At 32.2% G+C, this 24,844-nt stretch overlaps 1 pseudogene across 1 annotated transcript in view; it reads right to left on the reverse strand.

Moving 5' to 3' along the window:
* The window catches only part of LOC143245545 (protein Gawky-like), a 34,358-nt pseudogene continuing 9,514 nt past the window's right edge, over positions 1 to 24,844 (reverse strand). The window contains exons 8-15 of the transcript XR_013025636.1: positions 24,576 to 24,746; positions 22,633 to 22,821; positions 22,084 to 22,218; positions 20,074 to 20,298; positions 15,416 to 16,284; positions 14,687 to 14,880; positions 9,771 to 9,820; positions 1 to 8,691 (exon numbers count right to left, since the gene is read on the reverse strand). The product of XR_013025636.1 is annotated as a protein Gawky-like (transcript). The remainder of the gene's footprint in view (positions 8,692 to 9,770; positions 9,821 to 14,686; positions 14,881 to 15,415; positions 16,285 to 20,073; positions 20,299 to 22,083; positions 22,219 to 22,632; positions 22,822 to 24,575; positions 24,747 to 24,844) is intronic.

Here is a 24,844-nt window from a genome sequence, read left to right on the forward strand (position 1 = left end):
TTTTGGGCACACAAAACTTTATTGATTTCAGAACTGCATGAGACTATTACAAAAATTAACACAACACATTAAAGTGTTTCTATGCAAAGTACATCCAGCCATAAAGTCTAACAGCTTCTACGAGAAGGCCCCTTTAGTGTCTGTAACAGCCACGTGGGAATGCACATACTTCATTCAAAGTCTCTCCTGGAAGGCCCATATTTCAAACACCTGTTATAATCAGTTGAGACCTTATCGTTGTCAGCCCAGATTAATAATAAAAACTAAATAAGGCTTTTGACACAACCGGTACCCGTACTTTACCAGAAACAGCATAAATACACTTTTCTACACTTCCAGGGCTAACTTGTTCATAGAGTTCGTATCCAAGGTCTTCTAAAATCGTACAGTAACTGAACACATATGTCAATTATACTACAAGAAACGCGTATTTTTTGGCCGATCTACTACATAAATTTCTAAAATTAAACCATAAAATATATTTAATCTAGAAAATATCGCCTTACTATTACAGCTTGACTATGGCGCACATAAAATAATCTCATTCACAAATATATATATGTAGCAGTACTGTACACGTGTAATGATTCTGAACCCATGTCCTCCATACTGTCTACGGAATGCGACAGCATGCTCAACACGCAAGTCAGGTAGATCGAGGTAGACGACGTACGCCTTTCACGTGCTTCGCTCATGCCATGACTATGCATCTCGTACTTCACAAATCTAAGGTCAGCTTCAAAACTTAATAAAAAAGAAAAAGCTATGTAGCAGGACGACAGGACTTGTCAAAATTCACCCAACCTCACTGACGTATAGGGAGAAAAAAACCAACAAGCACTACGCACGTGTAACAGTCGTATACGTCTCATAAACAAACTGGCAAGAAATCCACAAACCATTTATTTACTGATTTATAACGAACAATGAAACCATATAAAAAACCCTATTAGTAAAACACACTACCCTGAGCAAAATAACTAAAATGTTAACACTAGTGCATATAGTAATACGTTAACATAATATACCTTTATATACACTAAGTCTGTTCTTTAGTACATTTGGAGCAGTTTCACACAGCAAGTGAAGGTGTAGCTATATATATTTGGGGGCTAATATTTATTTTTGCACTTATTTCAATTTCTGCCAAAAACTTTACAGCGAACTAAACGGTCGACGATTACATACATATCTTACTAAATGCGAATATTTTTGGAGCAGGAAATTACTTCTCAATTGAATAGAAAAAAAGAAAAGATATTACTGTTAAAATATGTATTTGTACACAGAGCATAATTTCGGTGTTTTAATTTAATTCTTAAAAGGCACAAAATTTACAAATGCACCCCCCCCCCAATCTTCTCTAACAAAATGGTAAAAGTTTGTGACTGGTAAATCTGTAGTCTAAAAACGCCCAGAAAGTCGACTCTTTAGAAATACGAGACAAAGATACCTTTATAAAGCGCAATTATAATTTTAAAACTAATCTGACAAATGATAAGACAGAAAGCAATGAGAGTTCTATAACGTACGATAATAACCAAAAGTTACACAACGCAGCCTATATTTATCCAGTGAAAACAATTATTAAATATGCAACCACAAGTTTTTTTCGGAAGAGAAAAACAAATTAATATTTTTTCCACGATTACTCCCCACCTTTAGTAATAAATAAATAATAATAATAATATTGAAAATACTGGCTGCACATACTAATGATGCCACCATTAATAAGGTTTACTAACTATTACTCATAACGAAGTCGTACTGTACTCAATAAAGGGGAAAACAACATATCACGAGTCACAAAAATTAGTCCTAAAATATTTAAATACCAATCCCACACTAGCTCTGTTATTTCTTTTAACCTGGAATGAGATTAACAAATTAGTTTTGAGATTGCGTCAGGGACCACGTTTCAAATACTGCACTCTAAATAAATCAGACATGTACTGAAGGCTAATTTTTTACAATAATTTTAAGGAGGGACCTATTTCGGTTTTGGCACACCACTGACTGGAAAAAAAAAAAAGTTGGTTGAAGTTCAAGGTCTTCCAACATTTTGACCTCTCGATGTCACTTAAAACACACTTTTTACATTTATAAACAGTGTTTGTTCCAGCTACACAACTTGCAACTAAAAAACATCTGATAACTGGGAGAAACCGCAACCGTTTACCATGCCGGTCATTCTCACGTGCTTTCACGAGCCTTGAAGGGAGAGCTGAATATCTCGCTCCAATCAGCACAAACCGAGATTCAACGTCACCGCTCTCATGAACATCAAGGAACGAAACCATTCTAACAAATATTAAAAAAAAACACTACGACGTATAGGCTTGTAGTGCACGGACTATAAGCACCAGCGTGGAGAAAATCCCCTAATTAATCCCTGGAACATCTTTCAATTGATTTTACGAGTTACTCTCACTTCAAGAAATAAAACTTTCATCAGTAATATGCAAGAACAAGAGTATTGATAGTTGTGACTAAATTTAATAAATATTATTTCACAGATTCCAGCTAATACATGGTGATTATATTTATATATGAAACACATCAATACACTGGTTACAACTGTATAGAAAGAACAAGTTATTAATGTAAATAATAGCAGTATTACTCTTACTACTTTACACAAAAACGGGCTTTCTTGGCGTCCGTATAGAAACGGTAACAAAAACTAGTTCGTAAGATTTAACGTAGAACAATAAAAACAAAATAATAATAAAACTATCGCCAAACCACAGTTATAGTGCCTTTTTTCTACACGTTAATTATTAAAACAAAGGTTACACGATAAACCTTACACTAAGACAACAAAGCTAGAATACACTTTATATCAGTATAATTTGGTACTACCATAAGAACCCTGGGTTCTTGGTGACTTAAACATCTCAAATGATTTTTTCACCTTAATTCCGATCGCGTACGTTGTTTAATGCCAAAATATAGGGCTATGGAAGGGCGTTGTTGTATAATAAAGCATAGACACAAAATACTGCCACTATTGAAAGTCCAACTGTTACGTCAACAATCCCAAGATAGCTTTTTAAATGCATATATACATGCATACTAACATTTAAACTCATATTACAGAAAACTTTTCATATACTACTCAAAGTCACAGAAAGGGGGTAGATACAAGGTGAAATGCACTTGCTACATATAACTGAGAAAAACATTTAAAAAGGAATTAACACTAGTGACGTCAACAGTCCCAAAATAACTTTTGTAACATATACACACACAGATAAGTTTTCATATATTACTTAAGTCACTTAATGGAAAAAGGTCTGATGCAAGGTGAAATGCACTTCCTATATAACAATCGAATAAAAGCACACAAAAACAAACCATACTAGGATCGGGTTAATAAAAATTGAAACACGACTGTTTGCTTTCCAATGTCATAACAGAATGGTTTTGTTGTACCTTTTTAAAAATACTAATCTAACCCTTTATGCAATAGTAAGACTTATCAAATACACAACAAAACTGACCCTATAGATCGAAAGGTTTTTCGTACACCATCGCCGCCGAATTCAATTTTATTTGTAACGAGAAAAAAAAATGATATAGAGAGAGTAGTCTACTGTTTAAGATATTTTTGCTTTCTGTCTTAGGCGCGCACTAGAGTTTATTTGGATGTTTTTCCAACCTAACGATAACAATCAAACTCAAAACTAGCTTTCACTTCTATATACCTGTATTGTTTTTCACCCGTATTTCATTCTTTACTGGAAAGGTTACTTTCTAACCAGATTTTGACACTAAGTAAGGGCTTTCTTACGCATCTCTTATCTTATGCAATGAACACGTGTGACCCTAAAACCTCAACCTAAACACTACGACTTCAAATTACACTTTCCAAATACACGATGCAAATATACCTTACAAAATCACATACACCTTTCTTTGGGTGGAAGAATGTAATAATAATAAAAACGCCAGTAAATCTACCAATGTAATTTCGTATTTTCACTAATCCATTTTTTCCCCTGTGCACTGAATACAAACTAAGCTTTCACTTTATTTTTCGAGTGTTAAAAAACATTTAAATGACAACACGAAATACTGACAGTTAAAGTTTGCAAAAAATATCTTTCAATAGGGACATACACACGCACACACACATATATAACCAGAGCTTGAAACCTTCGTTTATTCACAAAACACAATAATATGATCAGGTTTTAACAGATTAATTAGAACACCAAGTCTGACTGCAACAACCAGAAACATGTGCATACACATTTACAAAACGCTTCCACATATTCTTGACACAACAACAACCAATAATTTTATTTTAACGCTGAGGTTGAAAACAGTTATTTACGTAACACACACAAAGCCTGGTATGTTACAAAACAAAGAAAAAAAGATTAATTTGATAATGCAAATTAAAAAAGGGGAACTTGCTATAAAAATATTGTTTTGACTTAAGTAACTCAGCGTAAGAAAGAAAAATTGTGCTATGTTGTGAAATGCCACCACTTAACAGAATAATTATAACGAAATTCTCCAAACACGAAATAACTATTTAAATACAAATGAGATTGCTTTACCACACCAGTCCCTCATTTAATCTGATTATACCTGTCGTAATAAACTCGTTGGTGTTTTTTAGTTGTTGATGATGGCTGTGTAGATCCCAACATAGAAAGGAGGCAGGGATTCGTACATCTGATTTCTAAATGATAGAAATGTATCTTTACCTTTTTCAAACACCAATAGAATAATATTACTTAATTCTAATAGCATACTAGATAGAGACCACTGACTGTAAGACTATACATTAAGAAGGTCCAGCTATCGTAACCAAATATGAAAAACGTTTACATTTAAAGTCTAACAATTTACTCCTACCATATAAAATAACTTATCAAATTTAAAATAGAGCCAATAACATTTATAGGTATTATTCCCATCAAATCACATTTAACTCACTAAAACTTGAATGAATCAAAGCCAGGCTTTTAACCCTTTAAATTTATATACATAGTAATCTCATGATCAACACAAAATTCACAACTGTTCTTAACATAAAGACAAGGAAAAACCGAAACTGTTCTGGACTCGTGTCTCACTAGTGCTCAAGCTGTGGGCTTCAAGAGAGCTTTTAAAAATAAGTGTTGAAACAAGGTCCCAGATTCATGGAATTTAACAGTAGCAACAAAAGTGTGAAACGAATTTTCAGACTAGGCACACAGTGCCAGTGACATATCCTCCAGAGTAAAGTCCCCAAGATGAGCCACACACACATTATCACATATCAACTATGATCTGTATAGACACGTGTTCTTGCCATTCCGAGGTCGTATTTACGAAAAAAAATAATGACAGGTAAAGTACTGAGATGACAACACCTTAGTTGATAGTTCGTCTTACAACATTAATTTACAAGTTCACTTCTAAACACAAGAATAATTTAGGAAGATGCAGGAATATCAGGAGAAGGAGGTTCTCCTACACAACCTTTACCAGTTAGCTAGCACCGTGTACTCTTCCACGAGTAATGAAAACCAGTCTTGGAACTGTTAGCGATATTTGGAAATCATACCACTGCTATGCTTCCTGATTGGAGAGAAATACCTTTGGGGTACCAAAAAAAAAAGAAAAAAAAGCTGGACGGTCAGAGTCAAAACACCAAAATATCAGTGGGCACATTAATGCTGTCCTTCATATGACCTCTTTAAAAGTGTAGACCACAAGGTTAAAGCCATGTAGAGCTACTTCTGTAGCCCTTGAATTTCCACGAGAAATTCTCAAGTATAAACATTTGGATAACAAGTTTTTAAAAACAGTGGTTAGTTTCATCACTGTATGCTACTGTTCTCAGTGTGAATATACAGTAAACGAAGCCTTTTTTGAGAAAACTGGTGGCACGGGTCAGTTTATTATCATCACTGGTTGTTGAGAATTTCAATCGAAAACAAACATATCACTTTAAGTACAGTCAAGGGTTATGGATGTTGTACTTTAGTTTCAGCGGGAGGCACTGTACTGACTATAAGCCTCCTTCTTTTGTATGGTCCACAGAGGAGTAAGTCACTGTAATGAAACGTGAAGGAAACAAACTGAAGACCAGTGCTATTTGTATACACTGCACCAGACAAGTTCTTCAATGTACACAGAATAAATTCATCATGCTAAACAAAATTCTTTTACAGAACAAAACAGAGCACATATAAATATATATTAATTTTTTTTAGTTTTTATTTTTTATTTCATCACAAGAAATCAAATGTTTCATTTACATTAGTTAAGTCTAAAAAGAAGAATCACGTAGAACCATCATCTGAACTAACCAAACTGTGAGCCACTCTTGAAGTATAATATATGTATGGAATGCAAGGCTAACTGACACTAATTTAAATGTGTGAACACCCCCCCCCAAAAAAAAAAAATCTAACACTATATTTTGTACCAAAAGATCATACAGCCACCGGGTTTTGGACCTAGTCTCACATCAAGTCTCCTGGGACCAAGAGCTGCCCTAATCAGACAGTCCTCATAAAAGGAACTATATACACACACATTCACTATATATTACACACATATTACACTCTTAAAGCAACATTTCTGCATTGTAATATAAACATTTTTTTTCATCTTTCTATTTATAACAATCTCATTTAAATGGTTTAGTAATTTGATCTGATAAACTTTGGCAAGCAACAATGCTCAAAAAAAAAAAAATCAATTTCAGCACTAGAGGGCAGGATCTTTACAAGTTCCTGGAAGGAAGGCAACAATCCTGCCATCAATGGTCCTGTATAGCCTTCTTAAAAGCACCACATAAAAACATATATGCAACATTTCTATATTTCAGCATAAAACGTGAAGAAACATGAGATGTTCAACTTGACTCTGAGAGGTGGTCTTAACTCCATTCCAGTGCTTCTTTGGATGTTGAGGACATACGTAATAGTCAGTCCTTAAGTACAGAGTATCCACAGTATGATTTGAATTATCCTGCTGGTCACCTAATGCAATGTTCCACAAATATTAAACTTTACTTCAGTAGGTACCAAGAAATGATTGCCAAGATACTAAACACTTCTTTTCTGCCAAGAACAGATCCGATTAACACCTATTATTCTATCTATACATTTCCTTTGGAATGAGTTTTTTTTTTATTGTACATCAGTGAAAAATAACTGATGGTTTGTTTTTCATTTCTTATTTTAGTATAATATTTCTTTTTATATACATAACTAATTTTTACTGTGGATCCTATTAACTATATAAAACAAAAAACATTTTATTTAACAAGATGGTTGTGGCAGTTGTTTCTTAATAAAGATCCACAACCAACAGCTCAGAAAAATTAACAATTTTCTTTTCAATCAATGTAGGCAATGAACTAATGTAATAAATTACTCCTAAAAAAAAAGAGAGATGGGGGGTGGGAGACAAACAGCATTTAAGAAATATGTCTATGAAAGTAAAAATCTTTAAATGATATCTATTGAGGTTTTGAGTTATTTTTGGCTGAGAAGACAACAGAACTGTACATTTTCAAACATAATTACTACACCAAGTTCAGGATCCATCAATATTGATATGGCAGATAACATTCAGGTAAGGCCTTCTGTACATCTCTGGCACTTCAGATACAAATATACACAAACATCTAATTTCTTATGACAGCTGAGCATATTTTGAAGAAATTGAGGAGTTGGAAGCAAAGTGGAGAGTGAAATAAACACACACAAGTCAAAACAATGCTGTAAAAAATATCACACACTTGTTCAAACTTTGCATCCAACACCTCAATATTTCAGTTAACACAATGGAAGAATGTATTTTTATATAATTTTTTTTCCTTTTTCTTTCTTAAACCAACAATTGACAGTTCAGTTATCACAACTGACACCTGGCTTCTGAGAAGCCTGAGAATATCATAATTACTTAGAATAATAACTATATTAGTGTTATAATCTTTAGGTACGTATCTTTGTCTTAAGATATCTTCACAATAATCTGCATCACAAACTGACCAATTAAGATGTAATTGAAATCAGTGGCTTTAAACTACAAAGAATGCACCTCAGAACTTATGTTAATACATTTATAATAGATAAAGATATATATATGTCATCTACCCTGGAAGATCACCTAACGTAACTTGTGGATGGACATTTACAGGGTCCTGACATCAGATCGACTTTCGAATTACATGGACTCCGTGCCCAACAAATCACTAGACAAAAATGAATTGAAGAAGGAACGCGAGTTTTGATTTCTGTCATTCATATTAGTGGGAGTGTTCCACAGGCTGCCGCTGTTACCGGGGAAAGCCCACAATCGAGAGCTGGTGGGGTTCCAGGTACCCGATTCCAAACGACTACTGCCACTACCCCCACTTCCGCTGAAGGGATAGGAGCTACTGTTGCTGCGGAAGCCAGACGACGAAGAACTGGCACTCCCTGAAGACTGATTGCTTGTCCATCCCATTCCACTAGAACTGGCAAGCTGCAGGTACTGCTGTACCTCAGACTCACTTGGTATATCGGCAAGGATGGTAGTGTTGCCAAGGACACAGTTGTTCAGAGCTGACTGAGCTTTTGATGCTTCTTCATGGCTGGAGTAGCGTACCAGTGCTATCCCATGGTTGAGAAGTAGATGAAAAAGTTGTAGGGGACCATGTTGCATGCATAATGTTTTTAAGGTAGAACCATCGATCTACAACAAACAAACATTTTGTACAAAGGACCCAGCACTTTCAACTTCACACAACTACTAAAATACTAAATGAGCCTTCAGAATCTCATGGCTAATATATACATGTGTTTTAAAGAAACAAACTGACCTTTACACAGAACACATGGCTACTAACCATGGAATTAGTATTAGAAATCCTCAAATACCCAATACATACACATGATCAAGAAAATTAAAAATACTATACTCTGGAAGTAGGTAATTGCCAATGCTTATAAGATTTGCTAGCAAATCCAAGTAAATTTATACTTTATATTACAGCTCAACAATATTTAAGCAAAATCAGCACAAGTTTTATTAGATAAGAGGCTAACTATACTAAAAGGTGTCCGGCCAAAATGACAAATCTTTTAATTGTGTAACTATTACATACTACATTAAGAATTTTTACCAAGTGCATATCTATGAAATTTGCCAAGCTTTCAGTAAAATTACAAGTCTGTTGTATATTTTTAAAAAATCACTTTTTTTTTAATATGGAAATTTTTATTAGCAATGTTTCTGTGACTTAATGGAGTCAGACTAGTCTTAGGAAAAGGTGGTTTTTGTATGAAGAAAAATGCTGTTGAAATAACTTCTAAATGTGACTAAAACATGTATGTGTATATAACAGAACCAGGCCCACATAAGTAGGGTTAGTAAAAGATTTCATTTAAAACAAATTTAATAGATTACATACTTCTTTAAAAATACAAATGGAAATGATAAAGAGAACAGTTTTATTAGAAATCTGTGTACTTGGTAAGGAAACTGATGGTTTTAAGTTTTCAGAAAAGGGAGGTGGAGTTTGATAAATATATGGGAGAATTCTTTGTTTCAAGCAACTGTTGTCAAATGTCTGAAGGCCAAATCAGTTTTTTTTTTTACAATAAAAAAGTTAATTTTTTGGAAGTTCTGAAATATAATGGATGATCCTTGTTCATGACAGAGAATTCAGCATTATATTTCAAACAAAACTTTCTAGTCTTTCTACAACTCCTGAGTAATAAGAGAAACAAGTTCACTTCAATTAGGCTATAAGAGAGAATTTCTCATATTACCTGAGGTGTTAGGTTTTTCAAAATAAGCGAAGAGTTTTCCTTGTCCCATCCTATTGCAACAGAAACAATGTGAACAATATTAATTGAGTACTGTAAATATACTAATACAAATTTATAAAAACATTTATGAATACAAGTATTTCTAAAATTTATTTGCCCAATAAAGTGCAAACATCTAATACTTTTGTTCCATTCTATTCATACAGCAGAACATAAAAATAACATCACTGTTGAATTATTATCTTTAAAAAAATTAAAAGAACCATTGCCACAAATTATTACACATACGAAGATGAAAAAATCTTACGTTTTAAATCAATGTATATTTCAGCTAATGGGAAAAAGGCATTCAAAACAACTTTCTGGTAAATCATATACTAACTGAGAAATGTTCACAAGAAATTAGACACATAGACAACATATACAAATTTTAATGGTACAAACTACTAGTTCAGTAGCATTCAATACATAACAAGAAAAAAATAACAAAAGAAGAGGGAAACAAACAGGAACAAACACATACTAATGAAGTGTAATGGTACAGGTGAAAAGTAACATAGCTAAACCCAGACCTACAGCAACAGATCATGTGTAAATAAAATGAAGGGTATACAGCACAATAGTAATTGTTGCAATAAGCACTGAGAAGTGTGTGGTAGCCAGCCGTAAGTAAGGTTTCTAAGACAAATATGAAATAGTAGCTACTGGAGAAAGAATTAAACAAACTCTTCAATAAAAATTATTTTCTTCAAGGAGACTAGAAAAATAAAGCAGCTTTGAATGTGCATGTTCAAATGATCAACTAGCCTCGAGTTTCCTTAATACTATAATTTGATAATAGCAACTTTAAACATTAAGACTAACCAAATTCATTCTTACAAAGCTATTTTTAATCATGTAAATAAAAATAATTGGTATTCTTTTTTATTGGCTTCTTAAGAAATTGATTTACCAGATACAAGTTAATTGATATCTTTTTGGACTAAAATCTGAAATTTCTGAAACAAATGTAAAACCATCTCCCACCACCTTCAAGTATCAACACTTAACTGAATGTGTAAATTTAACTCGTAAAACTAATCACAAATCTTGAGAAATTAAATTTATTAAGATGAAGATATAGCCTTTTCTCTATTCACTGAACACTGCTGTATTAAATAATTTGTTTAACATTTTCAATCCTTAATTTTTCATACATAACTAATGTTTTCCAACCTACTTTAGTTATACATATAAATATACATATAATATAGACTTTGAAAATTACTTTTAAGGAAAACAAACATTCAAAGAGCACTGACTATGGTGTGTGTGTGTGTGTGTGTGTGTGTGTGTGTGTGTGTAAAATTACAGTATATTTGGTGTTTATCTTTGACATGCAATAATGAGTTTCACATTTTGTCTGTATGGGTGTAGCAACATAAAAGATTCTTATAACAAACCATTATCCTTTAGGGAATGTTTTTCTTCTAATTTTAATATTAATATACATGAATTCCAAGCATTCACCTTTCCAGTTCAGGTGTACATCAAGAGTGGATATGTTGGGTAGTATCCTATTTCTTTTGGACATCATAGACAAATCATACTTACTGTGCTTTGTCTCTCACAAAATTCTTATATTACTCACGTTAAAATTGATTTTAATGTCATGCTTACTTAAAAGTTACTAAAAGTTTCTCTCTCCAGCAGATTTCCCAAAACTTCTGACCAAAGTTTCATAATATTCAATATTCTAAGATAAACTGTGTCATTTCAATCCTTTGTTAAGTAAATGGGATAAAATTATTTTCACTTACTAGCTGAGCAATTTCATACAACTCTTTACAGAATGGTTTTATTTCCTTCTCACAAAATATAAATACTTAATGAACCTTTATGAAATTTACTAAGTATTCTAGGTTTTGCTTAAAACTAACCAGATAATTTCATTTAGCTTCCATACCACATTATAAGCTTGAAACAAAAAAATAACATTGTTTGAAAAAACAATTAAAGATTCTTTCTATCTTTTTAAATTTAATTTGTAACCTGAAAGTTACATTTCATATATCCTGTTAGTCTAATTAATATACATACTTTGATATTTCGTTACCACTTCTAACCATACATCATAAACAATAATGCAAAAGCTGACAAAGATTTTTGCTGACCTATCACCTATCTTTCATTATAATGATTTTTGCCAACAGTATCAATCAAGATCTATATGTAATAAACATTAATGGTTTATGTTTGAAAAAACTGACAAGGAGTTTTTGTATTATTTTTCTCTCCCAGTTGTTAATTTCTAAACAATCTTAGTACTACAGAGTTCAAGTATGCAGCATGCAATCAAGTGTCAAACTATTTTAACTTGTTGGGTCTCTCAAGCTGACTGAAAAGATTAAACCTTCACACATACGCATAACAAGGTCACAAAACCAGGTTTATCATGCTGTCATGAAATCAAAACCCTTGACATGAGATTATTACCAATAAATGCACAGTATTGTACTATTCTAACTCCTTTTAAACCTTATTTTTATGGCATGAAAATATAAAAAGCTTCATGTCACTTATTAATGGGGTGCTGAAAAAACAAAAACCACAGATCAAAAAACTTATGGTATCAGTTATAAGCTTTTATGCCACAGTTATAAGCTAGATAAATTATGTTAGTTAAAGGAAAAGTTTGTTTTATGTATGCTATTATTCTTTGTTCTTAGGCACACTATTTGAGAGTAAATAGTAATTATTTAGCATACCAGTATTATTAGTACATGCATGATGTTAAAACACAGGTTCAAGAATGGTAGAGATAAAGTAAAAACCCTATAACCTGAGTGCTTTCAAAAGTTGAACCTTTCTTTTTCATTGGGAAACAGTTTGCCCTAGAGGAAGAAAGGTACACCTTTTGAAATTGCTTGGGTTATAAGGTTTTTATTTCATTAGTGTATATACAATAGGCTTAAATTTCTTTGGCAACCAAGAATGAAGAAAAAAAGGTCACAGGTATGCAATACATTGTCTTTTGTGTATATTTTTCATTTACTGTTATAAAAGTAACAAAATGTAAAAAATTATAAACTGATTAGGTGAGATAATGAAAACTAATTCATAAAAGGGGTATGCTTACAAAAAACTAATTCATTCAACACTCTGACATGTCTGCAGAATAGCTTATAAACTCCTGTGACAGGAATATTAGTTGCATGTGGTTGGAAAGGTAATAAATCAAACAATATGTTCAAATTTATACTGTTACTAGCTTTAAGCTATTTACGATAAACAACCACAGTTTCCTGCTATAACTTGCAATCACTTTAAACAGAAAAAAACCAACATAGATTTAGTTTATATATATATATATATATATTTAATGGTGTTTACAAGGTTGGTCAAATGACTGCGTGTAGAGAGTTAAGAAAAAATAACAATATATAATTTTATTATCAGCAAAAATAAGTAATTAAATAGTTATCTATGTGTTACTTCAAATTATTTTAATAACACTATGCAACACAAATTTTGTTCCTAGAAAGTATGTGTTGTTTCTCAATTGCTTATGTTGTACAAGTACAGAAAATGGCCATTATTCTCTTCAAACTTTACTATGTGACCTGGATAATGAAATTTAGAAATTAACATATTTTCTAAGTAAAAATGGACAATTTTGCACATTTTCATTTACATAAGGTCTAAATAAAACAACATATGAATCAAGATTTACATGTATTTATATTAAAGTTATACAAAAATGTTTAGAAGTGAATAGATTTTTGACATTTGTGACTAATGTAAATAATTTTCACGTATCAGCCTCCAAATATAGTCTTCCATCATATTTTCGTTATATGCTCCCAGATCACAAAAGCAAAGTATGAAGAGAAAAACAGGTCTTTTCAATTTACTTTAGGCATAAACAACTGGGAAATAACACTTTCTGCAAAAAACAAGTACAAATTTTTTTACAGTGTTATCCTACATTAAAGCAAGTATTTACGTACATCAGACAGGTGTAAATTGTTCAGTGACACAGACCAGATAGGAATTTTTTAAACATTCTTGTGGACCACACCATACAAAGGGAAAGTAAAATTCAGAGACTGTAGTGTCTTTACATCTTAAGAATTTGTTAGTATTGTTACATGGCTTGCAGGCTGTATATGTTACACAAGACTGGTCTATATAATATGCTTTATCAAAATAATTAAACATGGGCTAGCCATTTACAAAGTAGAACTTCATTACTAATTATTCACATCACATTCTATGACACCTAAGAAACAAGCAACAAATGGCTAGAGTAACCACTAACAAACAAGGAAAATCATGGGAGAAACCACACATGAACAATTATACTGTCAAGGGCTGATAGTTACTTTGCAATATTACTTTTATGGCTCAGAAAATTTTTATAAAAAATCCATCATTTGCATGCATAAACCCCTGGAGTTGCTCAGACATTAGAGAATAAAATTATTTTCATTTTCTGTTACTAACACTAATAAGGTGTGAAAAAAATAAAAGTATTTCCGAGTTAAAAATAGTTGAGAGTTATTTTTACTTAAATTTTTTAACTTGATATACAGATGTGCACTTAACACCTGAAAGATGTTCACCAGTTGTGACAGGGCTAAGTAACTGTGTAATTTAGGTTATTTCTGTTGCATAAAGGATTCTACAACTTAAAATTTCTATTAGGTTTATGTCTTGTGATTTTATATTACAATTACTCTAAGCCTAATTTTACTTTACAATACTTAGTATGCATCTTCCTCTTTTTAACTTTTACTTAACTGATGCTTCTGGATACTAAAATATATTAGTAAGAAACTAATGAACATACTTGTACTAGTTAAATTACTATGTCATATGTATAGTTTCCATGGTAAAGATTCTTCACGAGCTAGCTCTCAATTAACACACCTTACCCGAGGAAGAACTTGGACCCCAGCTTTGTCGACTTCCACTCTGTGACGAGTTCCAAGAATTTCCAAGTCCTTTGCCCTGTGCACTGAGACCAGGTGGTGGACCACGGGTTTTGGGAGTAGGCACTTCCCATACATCAGATCCTGAACCCAAGTTGCCCCCCCAACCAGTCTTTAAGTTTGCTTGCTTGTTAGAGCTAGAGTGGAAATTACTTTTTTAAAGGAATTTTACAAGTAAAATGCCACTAATAAAGCTATAATTATTTTATTCATGTACACAAAAACATCACACTTTCACTTTTCATAGAGAGCAACAAAAATGACACTTAAAAATCACACACACACACAGATGTATATAAACTTTAGCCTGCTCTCACAAAAATATATGCATACTACTGTTTCTCTTACCACAATTTTTTGACAAGAAAAACAACAACACTGTTGAATACAAAAACAAATGCTTACATTACGGTAGACTTAAAGGAAATTAATTAACATGGATCATATATTGTGACAATTTTTTCTTCCCTGTTAAATACTTACTAAGAACTTGAGTGATATAAAGAGGTATTTATTTATTTATATACCAATGAAATAAACTGAAATCTTAACTAATCCTGACAATTAGTAAAAATAAACCCTTCACATCAATGAAATTAACTCTTACAACTAGATTCTTAAACAATAAACAAGAACTATTTTAGAAGATACTGCCATGATACCACTTTTTACCTGTTTTGGGAGGTAGGTGGATAAAATGTCCAGCAATTGTTACTGCCAGGCAAGGTGGAAGTCAGTGAAGACACCAGGGTGTCATTATTTTGAATGTTTGGACTGGACTTTGCTGACCAACTAAAAAGTTCTGAATCTTTTATGGTATTCAAGGAGAGAGGAGAACGTGCTACACTTCCAGGTGTGACATGTGGATCATCTTCGATATTCTTCTGAGGAGTGCCCTTCCATGGCTTCCCTGGCTCAAACTCAGCTACAAGATCAGTCAAACTGTAGGTGGACTGGGCACTTGAACTAGTGCTTGAATTGGTAGAGACAGATGCAGACTCTTTTCGGTCTTCCGATGAAATATTATTACTGCCATTGGCACAGGGGGTGCCTACCTTAATGGAACTGTTGCTGGTGGGAGTGGTAGGACTACTGCCAATAGGGCCATTTGATGTGTTGTTGGCTGATGCCAATGAGGAGGATTCTGGCCAGTCATTCTGAGCTCCTGACAGACTAGACCAAGTGCTATCACTCTGAGTTAATAGCTGCTGCAAATTAGGACTGGAATGTGAAGAAGACACAGATGATGATAATACAGGCGAGGACAAAGGCTTTGACATAGATCCTGGTGCTCGACTAAAATCTCCAAAGCCACTGGGATTTCCTCCAGGATTAATACCATGATTGTTGCCTGTATCATCCTTTTCATGAGAAGAATTCTTCCAGTGGGGAAGACGGGATTGAGGCTGGCCAATTGAAGAATCCTTCAGTGGTAATTCATGCAAGTCAGAATTAAGAGTGGCTACATGATCCACACTGGGCTTAAACAGATCGTTAGAGGACGGCTGAGGACTTGATATGGTCGATTGATGAGGAAATTGCTACAAATGAATCATGTAATTAACAAGAGTTTAAATATTCACTTATTACACTACTGGGCAATGTAAAAACTTACTTAAAACTAAATCAGACTATATGTATGAAAGTAGGCTAATATTTAGACAATACTTAATAACTGTCATGAAGTAAACCTTATGCACACACACTAGTAATACTGGAAAACTAATTACAATAATTCCCAACTTGCATTGTGTATGTTCACAAAACCTAGCAAGCTTTTAGCAATTATTAAAAGTTGTTAAAAAACAATCAATTTTTTTAACAAATCATTCATCCATGAGCATAAGGAGTCAGCGAGGTCACTATTCTAAATGTAAGGCGATTTTCACATTGAGGTTAAAAATGTTTTTCATCTTAGTTTTCAAATTTCATTCATGCAACCTCTAAATCTGCTAAAAGAATTAAGATTTTTCCCCAGTAAAACATCATTTTCACATGTTATTTAATCTAGCCCAAATCTGTCAAACTGACTGACTATATAATCAACACAAAATAAATATACACCTAAATTATTTTGATAGTTTCTATTTGAAAATATAATCTGATTTAGTTTATCTATCAATTTTTGAGTTGTGAAACTTCCAAACTGTCACAAGACAGTGCTAAGAAAATACACTAAAATTACCTAATCGTTTCATTGTTGATCACAATGTTCCATTCTATACATCTAGTCAGTTTAACTTTTGCAATGGGAGCTCCAATAAATACTTTTCTGTTCAAGTCACTGTATCACATTCAAAATTTAATTAAATACCTTTATTATCAATTTGTGTGAATGAAATTAACATTATAATCTCTTCAATAATACAATAATAGTTGAGTATATGTACATCTACACTAACATGCTTAGATATCCTCTTAAATGTTTCATTTCAAAGTTCTCTGAATGAATAGTTATAAAAAGCAATAGATTTTATCAACCTCTGATAGCTGCTACACCCACATTCAACAGATTTGTTTGACATATGTACCCTACCTGTAAAAGTTACATACAAGTGTATGTACAGTCAGTAGAAAATACTTATTTTACAGTATATTCCAAGAATGGTTATCTTAAAGTTGGGTTAGTGTTTTATGGTACAAAGCAATAAGACTATCTGTGCCAAACATCCAGTAAAAAGTTAAAATTAAAGGAAAATTATTAAAATTCATAAAACAAAATTAAGGTAAAACAAGGCAAAGTTTTATTTTTAAATTAAAAACAAATAGCATTAAGTCCAATTTTTACATCTCATCTACAGCAGTAAAAGAAAAACAACAATAACACAAATTGTAAAGGACTTTCTGTAGCCTAATTGTAATTATTATATATCTCCAGCATGACCAACAGGTAGTTCAAACAGCAGTGTTAGTCACCTGAAGTTGGCCTTTCTAGTTCTGGTTGAGTTATTTGATGTTACGGCCATTTTCTAATTTAAAATTGAACTATATGTACTTTGATTCTTAAAAGGAAATCACATTAAAAAAGTCTGATGTATAAATTAAAAAACTTAAATAGCATTAAAAATATTAATGGACTTTAAAAACTAAAAACATTTCTAATGTGGAGGTTATTTTGAAATTGAACCACGTTTTGTCATAATAAAGTACAGGTAAACTGATTGTGGTGTTATTGGTTGTTGATAGACTATAGCAACTTATAGTTGTTTCTTGTCTGAATATTATAGTCAGAAAAACAGTTTACATTTTATTTTTAAGCCTTACTGTTATATTTTAGTTAAGTATGTATTAAATGTGTTTTAAAATGCATAATTAAAAGGTTAACATTTTAAAAACACACATCTTACTTCATGTCTGTTCTCAAGACTTTTGATATGTGCTGAGCTAAAAGTTTGTAGAACAGTTGCAAGTCTGTAGAAATTGTAACATGCCTCAAGGACACCACTTGTGTCAAAATGAATATAGTAATGGACACAAAAAAATAATAATTAACTATCCATGAAAAGTAAAAACCCAAAATTATAAATATAAGCAAAACATTTTAAAAGATATTCTACCAAAAAATCAAATTTTATTTATTTCCTAATTTTACTCATTTCATTGCACTTATGCATTGATGATGACAGAGTTGGTGATATAGTTTAAATAAAAACAAATTTTGGTATGAATTTGGGATGTTCTAGATTGTACAAATAAAATACAAGTATAAGATAAAGAAAAGTATTTTTATACTCAAAATAAAAATAACCTTACACAATTTGTCAATAGCCTGAATGTAAGTACAACAGAAAGATAATATTTTAGGTAAAAACAATTACAAAACCATCATTATTTGTATACAAGATAATTATCATCTTTAGCAAAATTATACCAATTTTTAAGATGTTAAGAAATTTCAGTTACTGAATGTATTGCTGTACAAGTGAAATTTGCAATTCAATGTCTGCAAGTAGCACTAGTCCACCACTAAAAGGTGAAATGTGATCAGTACTTATGATTTCCTATGATAATTTATTTCACCAGTTACATAATTCATTAAGCTGGAAGGAATGACAAATACTTATCATTGACTCCTGGACATCACCTTTCCAAAACAAACATTGTTACTTATGGTCAAGTATAATGGTTCTTGCTCATAGTATTCTCTACAGTGATAATTTTATATTTCAATATGTAATTTTTTATATTGCGAGTACCATCTGAATACAATAAATTTATCAATAATAATAAGTCTAGAGTTGGGTATTTGATCACTTACTGTACTTACTAAGCTTAACATATATCTCACATTATTTCTATAACTTACAAAAAAAATTCAAATTGATACAAAAAGCACTACCAGGAACTGAAGAAACTACACAAATTCACAAGAGATGTGTTTTGGGTGTTTTTTTTTAAAGTATTGCTAATTTATTATCAGACAGGAAGCTTAAGGCAGCCCCCACAAATTACTTTATTTAATATCAACTAATGTATCATGAGTAGCTTCTACTGCTGTACACAACATTTAGCTATTGTGTTCAACTACTTTCAATGCTGAGCTTTGGCAGAGGCTGTTTAGTCCACATCCAGTGACATTAGAAAAGGGTGGCAATAACAGAATGTATCAGTAAATGTCACAATACAGGAAAAGAACAAAACTATAAATAAACTATGGCATGGCATGAATGATTAATTTCTTAAAAAGTATGACAGCTTCTTAGTAAATAAACCTTTTACACATTTTATTCATAATTACACTAAATAAATGTTACACAATGACCAAACAGTAATTCTAAAATATTTCTGATGTAATAATTTGGCAACATGGAACTATAATTACCACTTTTACTTCAATTTTGAAATTTAACAAAAATGTGCATTGACACAAAGTGTTTACTGGGTGGTTGAAAGCTGGGTGGAATTATTTATGTCAATGCTTGATCAGGGCCATTTTCAAAGTATATCAACAAAACCATAAGGTTCCTAATTTAAAATTTCTATAAAGACAAATTTATATATAATAACAATCATTTTGTACTCTTTTTATGATGAGATATGATTACATACACAGAGTTTTAAAAACACATTCAAAGGGAGTCTGATATACCAAGTTGGCACAAATCCTCAACACAAGGAAAAGAATTTCTTTCATCAGAAGTCTGCGACAGTTGACACGTGACAAAAAAGTATACATATTTACATAAAAATAGATACATGTTGCATAAAAGTAATATCAAGCACAGTGTCAACACAAGGCGTCTTACAAGTTACTGACAACCTTATCAGCTGATGGAGGAAAAATGAACAACACAGCACTGTTATAATGAAATAACTAACAACGGCCTTACCTGCTGCTTGAGAAACAGAGCCTGTTGAGCAGCTATCTGGTTCTGGAGATTCACAATCCTTTGTTTTGTTTGTGCGACATGAACATTCAACTGCAAGGAAGGATTTCCCTTTCCTAGGGGTTGGGGCTGCATCAGCTGTTGTTGTATCTGATGCAATACTTTAATCTGCTGCAGCAGTTGATATAACAACTGCAATGTCTGTGGAGCCAAAGGCTGGTTCAAAATCTAAAATTTGTAACAACAAATGTTATTAACAAACGAGTAAGCTCAATAAGGATGCTTCTTAAAGTTTCATGAGATTTGAGTGAATTTTGTTTTTGTAAACAAGTATTAATTCTACTTAAGTATCAATGTATATGTCCCAATACTGCCATTAGAAATCACATATCTTAACTGTCACAAGCCTTATAAATCAGATACAGCACAAGCTGAGGAAATGATCTTCTAAATGAACAAAACTTTATTCCCACACATCACTTCAAAGAATTGATGTGTTAAAATACATCTCCTTTAAGATTCAACTTATAAGATTCACACTTATAATTTGGTTTGTTTTGAATTTCACACAAATCTACACAAGGGCTTTTTTCTGTGCAAGCCATCCCTAATTTAGCAGTGTAAGACTACAGGGAAGGCAGCTAATCATCACCACCCACTGCCAACTCTTGGGCTACTCTTTCACCAACAAATAGTGGGATTGACTGAAACATTACAATACCTCCATGGCTGAAAGGGAAAGCATTTTTGGTGTGACGGGGATTTGAACCTGTGACATTTAGGTTATGAGTCGAATGTCAACCATCTGGCTATGCTGGGCCTTATTACTTATACAACTCCTATGTATACATAAATAGATATATCTTTACTGTAACACATTAAGATATACTTCTGTGATATTTAGAAGTTCTTTACACACACAGAAATATTTAACATCAGATTTCCAAGTAAAGCAACAAAAAGATTTATAAATAAGGATTTCTTCCTTATGTAATACTCAAAATTCTGCCTACATGTTTTAATTTCCTTCCAATAGTTTTATTTCAAAGATACAAGAAAGAATTACACTTACAATATTTTTCTTGTCTCTTTAATAAACAAATCTTAGCTGAATAGACAAAGGAAAACCACACTCTTTTTCTTAAATATAGCAAATTTTTACTAATTGTTTAGGACCTGCCCTTACAAAATGGCATCAAATCAGACTAGGCAACTTACATTTTTCGTGTAGATCAACTTATATGTAATAAATATGATTTTATCTCAATAAATATCATAACATTTTGCTGTTGCACTTTCTACACCTAAGTACACTCAGGTGTCTTAGTGAAGAAGAAACTTTTCTTACCTTTCAAACAAAAATATCATTAAACAAATTTCAGGGATAAGAAATACATTAAAAAAATCTGATTTATTTTTAAGTCTATTAAACTTTCCATCATGTTTCTCTGTTCTTCCTCACGAGAATCATGAAACTTCCCCTGAACCAAATTACTTCTCATGCCCTACTATTCACTCCATTAACATTGTAATCTACACAATCCAAATGTATTTAAAGCTTGTCTGTAGTTATTTTCACAGTTAATTTGCTTTAGTTCCTACCAACATATGACACTGTGGGGTTATAAAAGGGTGAGAACATTCTGTACCAATAAATTGAGTGAAAGAAGGGAAATCATTTAAGAAAAATTTTAATAATTCTTAAGGGATGAGAGTTTCTTAGTAAACACAAGTAAGCTTTGGACAGAGAAACTGCTACGAATGCAATTTTTTGTGTGTGATTTTACGTTTGATCTTCTCTTATTTTTCTATGTGAATTACACCAAATAAACATTACAAAATGACAGAATATTCTTGAATTACAAACTGTTGAAATAATTAGTAGTACTATATTCATTTACGTGTGTGTGTGTGTGTGGTAAAGAACTATAACCCATTACCACTACAACTGTTAATATTATAAAAACATATGCACACACAGCAAAATAGTCAGTTCTAGCAAAACTAACCTACCTGAGGATTGAGGTGGCCTGCCTGAACAGCCATTTGAATCTGTTGCACCAGGTGCTTCAGCTGAGCTGTTGTTGGCAAGTTCTGCTGATTTAGTCTACCAGTCTGCCCACCAAGACCATTCTGGGGTATATTAACCTGTAAAGCCAGTGAGGGGTACTTCAAGCAATATTTGTAACTATTCTGAACAATCAAATATTTATTTTTGCTTGCAAGAAAAACAAACAAGATTTTATGCCCTGTAACTGCTATATGAATAATTTATCCTTAATCCAACTCTAACCTTGGAACAAATATAACATGGTAAGAATATAAAAACAAACATTTTTGCATTTTTTTTAAATTTCTCGAATATTCAACCGACAAGTAAAAGTCCTCCATTGCTTGTCAGTATTTTCCCCATTCCATTTTTCCATTACAAATTTCATCAAATTTATATAGTTTTTGTTGTATTTTGACTGACTATATGGTATTATTTACTCTCAGTAGTACATAACACCAAAATTTCACAAGTTAATTTTAAACAAAACAAAAAACACCAGAGGTACTCACAGGAGCAAAAGCTGGTGGTGGTGGCTGCTGTTGGTTCAATATTTTCTGGACAAGAACAGGATTCAAACCACTAATACTGTTGCTCATACTGAGACTAGATGCTTGGCTACCTATTGCCTGGTTATTAAGTGGACTAGGAGTATTGCTACTGATACCAGAGCTCTGAAACACCAGACAAAAACATAACAAAGATCAGTTATTTCTTCTTAACATCAGTGAAATACCATTTAATTATCAAAGTCTTTGGAACAGGTGGATCAATAACGATACCGTCCAAACACTGTTCACCTCTTTCTGAAGGTGTATGCAACCCACTCTGATGTTCAAAGCTGATTTCATTACTGACTTTTGTGAAGCTATGTATGATCACTCTCTCTTGTTTTATCTGTGGTATGATTGAAATGCGCCATTAAGTTTCACTCTGTTTATGGTCACTGATGTATGACAAAACTTTTTGTTTGGTACTAATATTATAAGCAAGCAGTGGTTTTTTAAGTGTTAATAAGAAGATTTAGTTTATTTAACAGGTTTTAAATGCATTTCAAGTTAATTTGCACTCATACCAACTGATTAAATAATTCAAAAATTTACGGATAAATATTTACTAGAAATATTTATGTTTACTGAAGCTTGCCAAATTTAGCTGATACACACAGCAAATTTGGAACTATAATACACGTTAAGTCTCCAATAAGGTTAAGCACATAGGATTAAAAACTTGTATATATTAAAAACATCTAATAAAACTTACAGCAACTTTTGTTTTGAATTTCGCACAAAGCTGCTCGAGGATTATCTGCACTAGACGTTCCTAATTTAGCAGTGTAAGACTAAAGGGAAGGCAGCTAGACATCACCACCTACTATTTGTTGGTAAAAGAGTATCCCAAGAATTTGCAGTGGGTTGCATCAGGGATCAAATAGATCACATTTTCACAGCAATTAAACTTTCTTGCTAGAGGTTCGTTCAAATTGGCCGAGTTCGAGATCCCCAAATTGAGTTGCATAGTGCCCATACCATAACTTTTAATTTGTTTTGTATATCTTCACAAAACTAAGCTTTTAGTAATCATCAAGTTATTTGTAGACAAAATACCAGTATTTTTAATGAAGAATTTTCACCAAATATTTCTTCCTGAATATATGGAGTCAAAGTGTTGGCTATGCCAAGTGTTAAGTGATTTTTATGTTAAGATTATATCTCTTTTGAAAAATTTCAAATTTCATTTGCTTAAAACTATAAAAACCTCTTAAATAAGTTTCATATATTTTTTAAGCAGAACTTTATATTTTATTCATTATTTTTTAATACCCTAACTATACTGGTCTATTTGACTGACCTCGTAAACCTTTAAAAGGAGTCAAAATTATCTTTCTGTTCTTTCTAGAATGGCTTCAAATGATAATACAAAACTACATTTGTTTATCCTAAACAACTCTTAACTTGTGATAGTATACATCTCTTTCTACCTAAATAATATTGTTCTATTACCCTTTGAACTGCATCTAATTAACATTCATGCCTTAAGAAAACAACCTGACGAACGTGAAGCCCATGTTACTCTATCAAATTACAAAATGCACGAGCATACTGCATGAAAAGTTATTATTGTCCTGTATTTTACCTAATCTAACCTAAGAGTTTTTAATTTTAACATTTTACTTACTTTTATAACAATAAAGAAAACACATGGAGAACAAAGTACTTACCTGGGTCTTTTTTTTCTCTAATTTCACTTAAACTCCCCCTTTTTTTTACACTAATGATACTATTGCATTAAAGTAAACAGTACACCAAAGAATACAAAATAATAACATGTAAGAAAAGCAGACTGTCTTATAACTCTTGAATTTTTCTGGCTTCTTATGTGACAAGGGCTGTTACAAATACAGCTAAGCTTCATGTGTTTTCTATGGGAATAAAGTTTGAACTGGAAGTTAAACAGGCAAATTTCTACAAAAAACATGACATTTTATAGACTGAAATCTTAGCTTTCTGTTGGCTATAACAACATAATCATAAACAAAGGGAAGTATTGGTAATTTTCTGAAACAGACGATGTGACAGGAGGTCATGGTAAGAGATGTCCGATGTTTTTTCTTATGGTTCTGTAACTAAATAAGATTGAATTTGGAGTTATTACAACTTTATAACAAGTAACTTGTGTTAAATTTCATATTTCTTGTAGGGGTGGTGAATAAATTAGAAAAGA

The sequence above is a fragment of the Tachypleus tridentatus genome, chromosome 2, assembly GCF_004210375.1.
Source record: "Tachypleus tridentatus isolate NWPU-2018 chromosome 2, ASM421037v1, whole genome shotgun sequence".
Lineage (NCBI taxonomy): Eukaryota > Metazoa > Arthropoda > Merostomata > Xiphosura > Limulidae > Tachypleus > Tachypleus tridentatus.